Source organism: Barbus barbus (assembly GCF_936440315.1).
Source record: "Barbus barbus genome assembly, chromosome: 28".
NCBI classification, from domain to species: domain Eukaryota; kingdom Metazoa; phylum Chordata; class Actinopteri; order Cypriniformes; family Cyprinidae; genus Barbus; species Barbus barbus.
Window position 1 is genome coordinate 21,310,922 of NC_136756.1, and position 13,016 is coordinate 21,323,937.

The 13,016-nt window shown below is 37.0% G+C and overlaps 1 protein-coding gene across 2 annotated transcripts in view; it reads left to right on the forward strand.

Moving 5' to 3' along the window:
* The window catches only part of rnf220b (ring finger protein 220b), a 29,950-nt gene that overhangs the window by 5,835 nt on the left and 11,099 nt on the right, over nucleotides 1-13,016 (forward strand). The gene's annotated exons all lie outside the window — the stretch shown is intronic.

Consider the following 13,016-nt stretch of genomic DNA (forward strand, 5'->3'; position numbering starts at 1 on the left):
GTGTGTGTGAATATATATACACACTACTGTGCAAAGTTCGTAGACACAAAATAATTTTTTGTATCGTTTTCTGTGCCAGTAAAATACCAGGAAATAGATTTTTGTTTGAACACAACTATCTTTTCACTCTCTCTGTCTGTCTATCTATATTACGCAGGATAAAATCTTCAGTGATGGTGGTAAACGTCAGGTTTTCAGTATGGCAGTACGTTTAGGTTTAGTTTGGGATCATATATTGTATCAGTGCCACTCAAAGTCATCAGCAGGCTCTTAGCAGAAAGCTTGAAGAAGTGAGTGTCACGTTCTTGCTATCAATTACCTCAAAGTTGAACATGTGTTGAAGTTATGTGTTAATTTGATCCGGTCAGACTAAGGGTAATTTGCCCCTTCTGTTAGACATGTGATCAGCGAATGTGGTAGAAACAGGTAGAAATACATCTGAGCTCTATTGCAATTGTTGCTTTATAAGATGGTCTTAATGGTCCACTGAGTGTTCCACTGAAATACAGGAGTGCCATTCCATAATATGTTCAGCTTTGGAGGGTTTTCCCAGGAAACAGAGCTGTCAATGTTTGGAATTCCGGTTCTAATTGGTTGTTTGGATCATCCTGCCAGTTTATCTGGAGTGATTCGGTGATTCAGGGTCAGAATGACAGTTTTATCATTTAAGCTATTTGTCGAGTATTCTCTCTGTGCCAGAGACCGATGTAAGATGTCTGGTTTTCATTGATGTTAGAAATTACATAGATCACCTCAGTCACAGAGAGAGACAGAGGCAAACAAAAGTCAGAAGATATAAAGCTTATCAGTGGGACAGTAACAGCTCCACTGACTGGTGCTAATTTATAACCTGAAACACGCCTCTGTTTAATAGTACAGATGAGCCGTAATAAGCAGCCAGCTAATCTACAGCCAAGGTGAAGGTGTACATCACCTTACCCTGTTGGGTTTGACTTTATTGCCTGGGGTGGTGAATTGAATTTTCCATTGTAAATATTATGTCTTTTGTTTCTTATCATACAGCAGGTAGTATCTCTAATCCCCATGATTAAAGCTGAATGGTAGAGGAGGGACAAATTATAAATCTGCCCAGACCCTAAAAATGTTATCACTGCTTTGCCTGCTCCCCCTGTATGTGTGCCAAGAGAAGTTGATTCTTGTCTCTATGGCAGTACGGCCTTTATGAAGCAAAGTGGTTGGGCGGCCTAATTAAGGGTGCCTGTAAGGGACAAAAAGAGCATATGTATGAGCTACAGCTGGCAGATGCTGTAAAATGTAGCTCATTGTGAGAACTGCAGATGGACTGTATTCAACTGGCTGCCACAGAGATCATAAATCTGGGGAGATTGTCCAGTGTTGTATTGATCTACTGAATGTTGCTCTCATCCCCCCTCTGTCCTTAAGATTGAAGGTTTGCAAGGGCCGTTTTGATATTTAGTTGTGTTTTGAAGAGGATATATTAAGATTTATTTCAATACTTATTTGCCAGCAGGTTTAGCAAAAAAGTCCCATATATTATATTATATTATATTATATTATATTATTCATTATATAATGTAATATATAGTACAATATGTGACATACAGTATATGATGATGAAATTGTATTCTGAAGAGTGTAAGTGAAAAGACATACTTCAATATTTACTAGCCAGCAATATTTACTAGCCAGCAGGTTTTGCACAAAAAGTATTATATTCTTTGTTTATGAAGTATAATAATATCATATCATATAATAATGTATAGTATATGATGAATTTATATATTTTTGCAGGTGAAAACAACTTGTAAAAAAAGTAGTCATTTACTTTCACTTATTCTGTTTGATGTTAAATGAGGCTAATTTGATATTTTGTCTCCCGCTGCTGAAGTAGTTTACTCTCCTAATATTCTCTTAAGTGGGAGAGCTTTCATCCTGGTCGGGGGCTTGATGTTCTTCTCTTGTTTTCTTCCTAATTCATCTTCTCCGGATGGAAGGAATGTGAATTAGAAGGGAGGTCTGTGTACCACCCATACTGTCTTCAAGCTAATTCCAGTCAGCCCTGCTTAGTTATTTCTTAGTCTGTGTTTAGTTACTGTATCTCTTTTTTGTCATATTCATTTTATTTGATAATTACAATATTTAACACTGATTATTACATTCTGTTCAGTTTCAGAGTTTATAAATAGGTTTTAATTGCAATGTTTTGTATATTCAAACAGACACTAACCTTAACCCTAAGAATTCTGCTATGAAACTTGAATACATCAAGGCTATTGGCAACCTAATAATGTTCTTCAGTTGCATCTTGGACAAACACTTTACCACAAATGCTTCATTATTTGAAGATCATAGTCTTACCCTTTTTGTTTTTGCTGTTGACTGCAGATCAGATGCATTAACATGCCTAACAAGGGGCTTGTAGGCCCATTACTGGCAGGATCAGCATGCTTGTCGTCTGAGGGCTTCACAGACTCAGGGGGCTCTCGTTAAAGCAGCGCTACTCCACCCAGGGCTTTTATGTGTTATTGGGAACGTGAGACAAATAAAATAGGGGCTTTAGCCCCGGAGGCTCAGTCAGAGCTACGATAACAGTTTCTCGCACCCCATTATTAACAAATTTCTGCGCTTTTCTGCTTTTTTGAAGTAATCCTATGCAAGTACACATTCTTTTTGCATTTTTATTTGGATTCTATTTTAATTATTACGCGTATTAATTAATACAATTTTATAATTACCCATGTCATTATTTACTCAAAAAAACAAATGAAGTAATTCAAAGATGCAACAATAATTGTAGCGGACAAAAGCATTGAACAGACATTACAAAAAGTGCCTTTGGAAGTCAAAATGTCTTGTTTTATTTCCATCTATCTGTTTTTGAATGCAATGACATGACTAAATCACAGTGTTAAAATAACAGCCCAGAGAAAATCTTAATTAAATGCTGTTAAAGAGTAATTTGGACTTATTTAGGCACTAGACAGCTCTAAAGTACATTGACACCGCACCTGATTGACCAGCATTGTGTGTGCCAAAGCGGCCCTCTCTGATCTCACATCAAAGAGCGGCAGGAAGAAGACTGGAAGCATGTGGGGCAGGCCAAGGTGGAGAGGGAGGGCAGCAAAGACTGTTGATTGCTGGCTCAGTACAAAACAGCACATCTCGAGTCCCATGAGCCCACAAATCAGTCAAGCAAATGCAGAGGGGAGAAAGGGCAGAATGTGGGTTTAAATAGTCATTACAGAGGGCCGACAGAGTCAAAGACAACAGGCAGACGACGGCTTGACATCTGCTGCTCTGTCTACCCGTCTTACTCTTGCATAGTGTCTCTCCTTCTCTGTCTCATCCTGTGTCTCTGCAAATGTGTCCTGCATTCAATTTAAGAGCATGTGCGCAGCCTTGCATTAAAGCAGCAAGCGAAAACATGATTGTTTAGTAACGGCAATCAGATTTTAGATTTGTTCATGACTGACATGTTTCTGTGTACAGAGGTCTTTAGAGAGCACCGATTTAGGCAGAGTGTTGTTTCTGTGAATGACCCTTGAAACTCAGTCCACCTGTAGGGCCTCTAACATCTGGGGCTGTCATTAGTGACTGATGCTTGGCTGATGTTTGTAATAATATCCAAATGGCTATTCAGCCTTTTTACACAAGTCACACTAAACACACAGCTGGCACACCACAAACCAAGCGTTTTAGAGGTTTTCTACACAATATTGAGAAAAGATGATACATGCCACTTTTTTGTGCATGTAATGGAGTAAATTGTTTCACTTACTCCTGAACTTTAAATGAAAAACAAAGTAAAGTAATGCTGTTTTAATGAACAGCACCGAGGGTTTGTAAGCTTTTCTCATATAATAGAAAAATGCAGTTTATAGTTCATATGGCTCATATTCTTCCAATTACTTTAATTGAACCCCCAAAAAGGTAGGGACGATTTATTGGTACAACACTGGCTATTTGCTTATTTCAGTAACAAATGTAACCTAGAATAAAAAGTGGCTCATTTTAAACACATCAAGGTTTTTGGCCTGTTCATTCTCAGAGGTCTTGACCTTCCCAATTTTATCTATTAAAATCATGAAACAATGCTATAATTTGTTTTGTTTATATGCATTTTTTCTAAAACGCATATATAAATACCTAAAGGATGATATTATTTATTATACTACTATTTTGCTGTTTACCACAGGATCTATATTTTAAAGCGCAAATTCCTAATTTGTAAAAAAGTATTGGATATTTGTGTATGCTAAGTTCCCCTAACATTACCTTTTCCATCATCAAATGCTCACTTAAAGTTAGTCTCAAAAACACTAATTTTATAACACTGTAAAATGTATTTTTTAGCAAAGCTCAAAATGAATAGCCTTTTTTATGATGATGTGATGACTAAATTCACTTGCAACATTTAAAAAAAAAATTATTTACATTTTTGTTTTTATATCAGTGCATGCCTCTCAGAATTCAGCATTCTGAAACTTTGGCTAAAAGTCTTCATAACATTGAACACTTGATTCAGTGATTTACAGAATTTCATCGTCGACCCCTCTGCATCTTGGGATATGTGTGTATTTGCATGGGAGCGTGAAAGAGCCTGGGGAAATGTAGTTTCAAATCTATTGGGAATTTGTGTCATAACCATAAATCAGTCCTTTGCTAATTGGTAAGAAAACAACAGTCAAGCAGTATATAATGTTTTATGTGCCTCTTATGTTTTTTACTGCGATACTAACGAGGGTCTGTGTCACAGAGTGGACAGGGAATTAGGCTGAAAGATGGCTGATGTCCATAAGCTTCGGTGTTCTTCAGCTTCTGTTGCTTGAGATGCTCCTGATTTGCATGTGGCAATTACTATGCTAATTGGCCTAATTAGCCCATGGGACCACACAAGCACTGTAGCATTAAAGGGTTCAGTCTCATTATGACTCAACAATTCCCATGAGTTAGCACAATCAAAAGGCTATCACATCCTCCAGAGCGTATCTGTGGTGAACTTGTCTTGCTTAAATGTGTTTTGTGTTAATTACTCTTCTTCTGATATTTATTTGAAATTCTTATGCTTTGTAGGCATTTGGGCAAGATCTTGTCCAAAAGGAGGAGAATTTAGCCTCATTCGATAACTGCGTCCTGAGCAGATGAGATGGGAGATTGAACTTTTAGCTCAAAGTGCCCTTACTGATGATTTGTTTCATGACCTGATTGAACAAGAACAGAGACCTGTGGATCTATATCAGCTCAGCTGGCAGTGGCCTTTGTTCCTCTGTACAGAAATGGAGTATTGGCTCGTGGGATTGCTGGGCTATTGATGGGGGAAGGATGAGGTGAGCACACACACGTACACACCCAGAGAATGACTTTGGCAGGCTGGGCAGATGAGGAGCGTCGGCTATTGTGTTTACTAAGGGCTGTGTGAAGGCTCTGTATGTTTGGTTATCCTTGGCTAGGTGAAAAAGGCAGAGATGCTGTCTGGCCATGACCTGAAATAATGTGACCCATTGACTACAATTTAAAAAGGAAGACAGACAGGACACATTGTAAAATGGGACAAATACATTACCTTATATTAAAAGTACAATATAAGTTAGGCACTTTCAAAGAATAAGGTACAAAATAGGGCAATAAGGGCATGATTTTTATTTTCCTTTTTCAGCAAAATCAATTAACCTCAAGAAAATTTGGTTGTTTTAATATTCTATTCATTTTACGGGAGGTTTGCATATATATTATATCGCTTACATTAAACAGTGAACATTTAAATAAGCATCAAATTAAAGACAAAATGTAATATTTAAAATGGAAAAATACCATGTGTGTATATGTGTGTGTGTGTGTGTGTGTATATATATATATATATATATATATATATATACACACACACGTATATATAGATATTTTTACAAATTGTAATGCAGATTTATTGTTTTAATTGTTAGATAGTTAATTTTGTTTAATAATGGTATATAAAAATAAATCTAGTAATATTTTATAATACATATGCTGTCTATAACAAGATAAGTATGTAATATCTAGATATGAATAGAATGTGTGCCTCTAATGTTTTAAATACAGACAGGGCAAACACACAATCATACTTTAAAAAGTGCTCAATATATTTTTTCTCCTTTGCTGCATCAGTGACTTGTCAGTCTCTTCATGGTTTTACTGCTTCCAAGACAACGCAGTGTGGCAGAAAACCCTGATTCTGTCACCCTCCCTCCTTGCTCAGCATTACTACCCTCCACTCGTTAGCTGTCTAATTAGCCTTTAGCTACTTAATGAGCTGAACAATGCAGCGCTAGTGGAGCAACAAGCTCAGGGCATGTTAGTGGGTTGGGGTTAAGGATGTTTGGATGTTGTGCTGAACTGGTTGCCTGGTGGCCGTGTTCCCTTTGGTTGCTTGAATTATGCCTTGCTCTGTGTGGGTTAAATGGGCAAGAGGAAGATTTGAACTGGCTTTACTGGAGTTATCAGTAAGGTAAAATTCTTGCTATGAAAAAAGTTTCAGTTAACCTTTTTATTTAGCAAAGTGCTATCACATAGCCTGACTTTTACCTATCAGAATAAAGTTATTACACTTAGCAGGTTATTCTGGCCAAGTAAAGTGGTTTAACCACCATTAATATATATATATATATATATCCATTCCTCTTCCACAAGCTCCGATCAGATTGCATGAATTAATATGCAACTTCTGGGTTAGTTGCATCCTATTGCATCATGAGCACAGCTATATATATATATAGATGGGTTTATTGCATGTTGTTGCAACCACAACAGTGCATGCAATGTATATAATTGCATTTGTCAGTCAATGTGCCTCTAGGATTAAAAACCTGCCAAAGCCACGCTGACATATAATGTCTTACGTAAACTGTCTGTTTGAGTTAAGAATTGAATTCCCAAGCATACATGGACGAATGCCGTCCAAAACACAGATGCTGTTTCAACCCATAATGGGCTTCTAGACGTTCAAGATGAAGTCATGTTTTTCTGTGCCGCAGGAGCACGTCTGTGTTAAACTCTCTTCAGACTGGGTGGCCCAGTCCTCCCACAGCTCCCACAGCAGGTGGAAACCAAGAATTGCTATTAAACGAATGTCAGAGGACTTTCATTAATAATAAAGTGTTTGTTTTTTCCTACGTCATGAAAAAAAACCCTACATTGTACGGAATTATCTGATGTGAGGTTCTGGGAATTTCAACATTACAGTTGAAATGGAGTTAAAGGGATAGTTCTCCTAAAAATGAAAATTCTGTCATTATTTTCTCACCCTTCATGTTGTTCCAATCCTGTATGACTTTATTTCTTCTGTGAAACCTAAAAGAAGATATTTTGAGGAATGTGTTTTTTTTCCTCCATACAATGGAAGTCAACAGTAACTAAAACTGTTTGGTTACGAACATTTTTCAAAATGTCATCTTATGTCAGGATTTTCATTTTTGACTCTTTACAACCAAGGCTGCTTTGCTTCTTTCACATATGTATGCAATCAAATTGTTTGCCCTATTCAAAAAGATCCTTCTAATCTTTGCAACCTGGGAATACTGTGATTTCTTGTATTATTAAATGATACTCTGTAATACAACCTCACAATTCATTTTATAATTTTAGGCAATTTACTTATCTTTCCAAGGATTTTACAACCTTCAGATGATGTTGCACGCCCAAGAATTATACCAGTGCCCTGTGTTACATATCTCAGTGTCTGTAAACCAAAATGGGCCTTTTTTTATTTTTTCAAAATCTGAAACATTCACCCAATTATTTCTGAATGATTTCATCAGCTATTTCCTCTGTGGAGCGCAACCATATAACCATCTTGTCCAATGTTGGACATTCTCTCTCTCTCTCTCTGTGTGTGTTTGGCACTGGTAGAGACTCCAGTGAGGCAGTTGTGTGCTTAGGCTGACTGTGTCTCGCTGGCTGGCTCTGAACAAGCACAGGCCTGTTCTACCCCGGTGGCCAATAAAATGAAAAAATCAACCACTGTGCCACCATCCACAGGCCAGCCAGATAAATACACTTGTCTCTGTGTGAATATGTGTCAGCATGGCTGTGTCGATCCAGAGATTTCATCCAACTGTTCAAAGAATGATACAGGAAATCATTAAAGGGAGAGTTCAAGCAAAAATGAAAATTCCGTCATTTACTCATGTCTTTCGCCTTTTCATTCAAGCTGCTTTTTTCCATGCAGTAAAAAATGAATGGTGGATTGTTTTCAGGGCTAGAAAACAAGAGAGCAACACGTGACTTCAGAAGACTTTGAATATAGTGATTAAATATTTTCATGATGTATTTGGAGCTTGGAAGCCCCTCGTCACACTCCACTTTTCATTACATAGAAAAGAGCAGTGTGAACATTATTTAAAACCTCTCCATTTTTCCCTCATAGTAGAAAGTAAGTCATAGAGGTGTGGAATGACATGAGGGTGAGTAAATGGTGACACAATTTTCATTTTTGTCAGTGAAATATCCCTTTAATCAATTTCTAAACCCACTAATGGTGCTTTTTTAAGTTCCACCATGCAGATAACTCGCAGGTGTGCTTAATCAGGGTAATCAATTTTGCTCTTTCATCATTGGGTTATTATTAATTTTCAGAGTGCTCCCGACTTTTGTGAAAGCCCTGTTACCCTCTTTGAGGATCCTCTGATCACATCCTCCAAAATCTGTATTATTCCAAAACAAGATCATCTTCAAAGAATCCCAGGCTTTCTTTATTTTGTCAGGGTATCTGTATTTGACACAGCGAGTACAAGGCTATCTGATCTTATCAGCACATATGTGGGAGTTGGTTGCGTTAGATTGAAATGGATTATTATGGTCTATCGGCCTCATTAGTCTGAGCTGCTCACACCTGCTCCATAAGAATGTATTGACTGTGGGTGGGTGAGACTTATATTGAGGCAAAATAATGACAATCGTATGGTTATTCTGTATTTTTAATAACAAGAATATAGCTTAGCACTGTAGATATGAGTTTGGTGACCAAACCGTGTACAGCAACACTCAAAAATATTTAAAAATGGATATTCACCTGAAGTCCTGTTTTAATTAATACTTGAATTTAAGAATATTTGTTTGCGTTTTTGGTTGTGTGTGCATTTCTAATTGTTTGTGTGTGTGTATGTGTTTTACAGTGAGGCTTAGTGCAGTTCAGACCCTCAAGGTTTATGAGGTGTTGGCGGTCATTTCATTGACTCCCGGCTGGCCCATTACACTTTGTGCAGACAGAGCTGTCTCAGGTGGAGAGTTGGGGTTTGGCCCCACACAAACACACACACACACACACAGTCGGAAGCATTTAGATTGAGTGGACTTTTGAATCAACTGCATGGATGGATGAAGTTATGTTGGAACATTAACAATAACCTTAAACTTTTCTTTAAAAAAAACAAAAAAAAAAGCCTGCATACCAATAGTGCCCTACTCAAAATGTTCCATAATAATCGCATAGACACATGCACTCATATACTTCCACATAGAAGGTATGTGTATACATAGACACTCATTCATTTCCACATTTTACACACACACACACAGATACTTCAGTTACTCTGTCTGTGTGAACTTTAGACAGGACCGTCTCTTCTGTCCTCTGGTTTGCAGGTGTGCATCTTCATCTTGGCCAGTTTCTCAGACTTGGTTTATTTGAAGTGTCTGCCTTCACAGCCTGTAACTCTAGCTGATGAGTTCTTGGGGAGACCATAAAAAAGCAGCACCCACCCATCAAATAATGGGAGTTTATCTGAGAGGGAAATGATGGTCTACGACCATCACACCACAGATGAGTCATGACACAGAGATGGATGATGGTTGAGTGTTATTAGAATATCATGCTGACTGCATCATATCGTTGCGATTTGTATTGTGTAATTGTTCCTCCAAAGGCTTAACCTTACACAATCTTGTTCATTTTCCCCCAATGTTATTTTCTTGTGTTCTTCTCACTCTCTCACATAGTGCTTTCTTGCTCATCACTACTATTGATCTGGCTGTCTCTGTTATTTAAGATTCCCTGAATGCTCATTAATTAAGCCTGTTGAGAAGATCTAGAGAATAATTCCTACCCTCAATATCAATTACTATCAAAATAACCTTTTGAAGAGACACACTGTAGCCCAGTTGTTCTAATAACCAGCCCAAATCTTCAGCATATTGCTGTATGCTGTGGATATTAGCAGGTATAAAGATATATTGTTTATTTACAAGTAAACACTTTTTTTTTTTTAAATAAGTTTTTAACAATGTCCTTTAAAAAAAAATCTGCCTTGATGCACATATTTTGAGATTTAGCACAGCACTGGTTGTCCATAGTCAGCTCTCTTGAGTATCTTATATTGCATGTATGGTGTTCACACGATCAAGTCTAGTTGTGTCGAGTTATTTTAGGATTACATAACATATTGGCTGTGATACACAGGGTCAGGATGTATATTGCAATGATCGTGCATTATAATTTTGGTGTTTTTTGTGCATGAAATGGAGATTCCTCTATTTTCTAAATGCATTTTATTGTGAAGGATTCATCTGTGCCACAGTTATATTTCACTAAGGCTAAAACGATAAAAAAAATCATTTTCATTACTTGAAATAAAATTTAATAAAATAAAAACAAATAAAAACTTTAAGTTTAACTACAACTGAAATAAAAATGTATAAAAACTATATAGACTTAAAAAATAAAAATGACAAAAGACTAAAATTGCAAAAACTTGGAATATAACATGAAAGCAGGAAATATAAAATAAAACTAATTCAAAACATTAGTGAAAACTATAGTATCTTAATGATGCTAAAATAATACTGATCCATGCACGTTTAATTAATTAATTTGAAGTGTTTAATGATTTATTGCCTGACTTGTCCAGTTAATTACTTGGCACAACCTCTCATTAATCCAGTCAATAATTGAGAACCCACCCTATATTTTTTCTTTTCCAAAATAAAAAATGACTTGGATGTGCGTCACAATATGGAAGAATAGAGAAGACTTTAATTTGATAAGATATTTTATAAGATATTCACTTGAGCCTGAGCTCAGTGAATCATTTGTATTTGTCTTCCTGTAGAGCTGAACCTGGTCTTTAGTGTTTCTCCAGGGCTGAACTCTTTGACACAGCACACAGTTAAAGTCAGCAATCAGCTCTCTGGAGTGATGAGTGCCACAGCTTTATCGGGCAGCTGTATAGATGTCTATCCCTCATCTTTATGGAGACCTTTATGATGGAGGGATTTCCAAGACACTGATCACTCTCCTCTGTATCTGAGACCATAACCTACAAGCCCAACCTAAAGTTTCTTGCTTTTTGTGAACCTTGTTATTCTTTATCTTTTACTAAAATACTATATTTTGTTAGTAATAAGCTTGAAGACATTATATCAAAATCAAATATTTCCAAGTTTTGTGTACAAGTGGCCTTATGTACTAGTGTTAGTTTTCATTTGACATTTTTTTTCTTTTAAAGGGATTTTGATATATTTGAATATTCAGTAAATATTCATTAACGAGACACTGATTGGCCAGTAAAAGTATGTGGGGGCAGGAGCAGAACAGAATGAGCTCATTGACTTGACAGTAAGAATGTTAATGGAAGCCATTTTCGCTTTAATCTAATAGATTGCGTTATAATATCGAACATGCAAGTGTGCAACGTCTCTCTCTCGCAATTGTAGCCGTGCTGTAGGATTTATTGTGGTAATATTTCCACTCTGCCTCCAATTTCAGACATTGATTACCCTCAATAACAACAAACGTGGACTTTTTTCCACATGTACCTGGTCCAGTGCCAGAGTGATTAAGCTGCTTCTAAGCCGATTAATGAAACAAGGTCTGAATCAAGAAAATACCTTTGAAAATGAAGGAAATGACTTTCCACAGCAGATGTGTTGCTACATTGCCTATTATGTTGCCTATTAAATAGCCTTTTTCAATGGCCCATTATTTTCCTCAATAAAAACACTCACTGGAGCTCGCATACTCCTGCACTTCAGAACGCATATTGAAGGAACGATGAAATCCCCTGTATAAAATGAAACATTTGATGTCTTAAACACGAACCAGACGGGTTCAGGCTACTTGACGGGGCTTCATGGCAGGTGTGGAGTGGGCCAATTCTGTTTTATAACTGCCACTCTCCTCAGAAAGTCTGCCAGGGAACCAGCCCCCTGCCAGTCGCCTGCCTCTCGCATGCCCTCGGATTACTGAAAGGTCGTGCCCATTATGGAGTTATTGAAAGGCAAAATCATGGCAGAAATCGTTAAGGAACCTGCCTTTATACTTGACTTCAAATGTCATATCTATTCTATTCTATTCAAAGTAGTTTCCCAATTTAAAATGTTCCTCATGGATTACTGAACATAAGAAACTGATATGTCATCTCAAACCTCGTTGGCTGTCTGAATTCTGAATTCTGACATTTTGAAAAAGCCACTGCAACTAATACAGTTCATGTCAATCAATTACCAAGAGAGCCACGTTCATCTGGCCTCCAGTAATGTGACTGTTTACCCCTTTGCATGCGGCTCTGTGAAATACAAGCCTCTAGTATGGTCTTTTTCGGGCTTGTGACATATTGTCGTAATGTGACAGAAAGCCAGGATGAAATGTGGCATTTTGGAAAGGTCAGTTCATGGCCGTTTCAGAATTCTTCTCCCATCATGACGGTGGCAGTTGTCATATGGATGTTGGCATGTGCAGTCATCCTATAACTTGGAAAAAAAATGCAATGGGACCTTCTAAAGATGATGATTTCCTGTTTTCTTGTGACATACTGAATTAAAATGCTTATTATTTGCTTTTAAAGTAATTTTCTGTTAATTTTCATGACTTTTTTTTTCTTTTTGGTAGGAGTATGTTAACACTTACATTTCTTTAAATGTACAGTGTCATTCAAAAGTTTGGGTTTAGTGTTTTTTTTTGTTTTTATTTAGGAGAGCCAAACACAAGATTGTAAAGTGCTATATAAATGCCTCATTCGTTCATTTTTTATTTCTATTGTAAATTAATGCTGTTCTTATGAATTTAT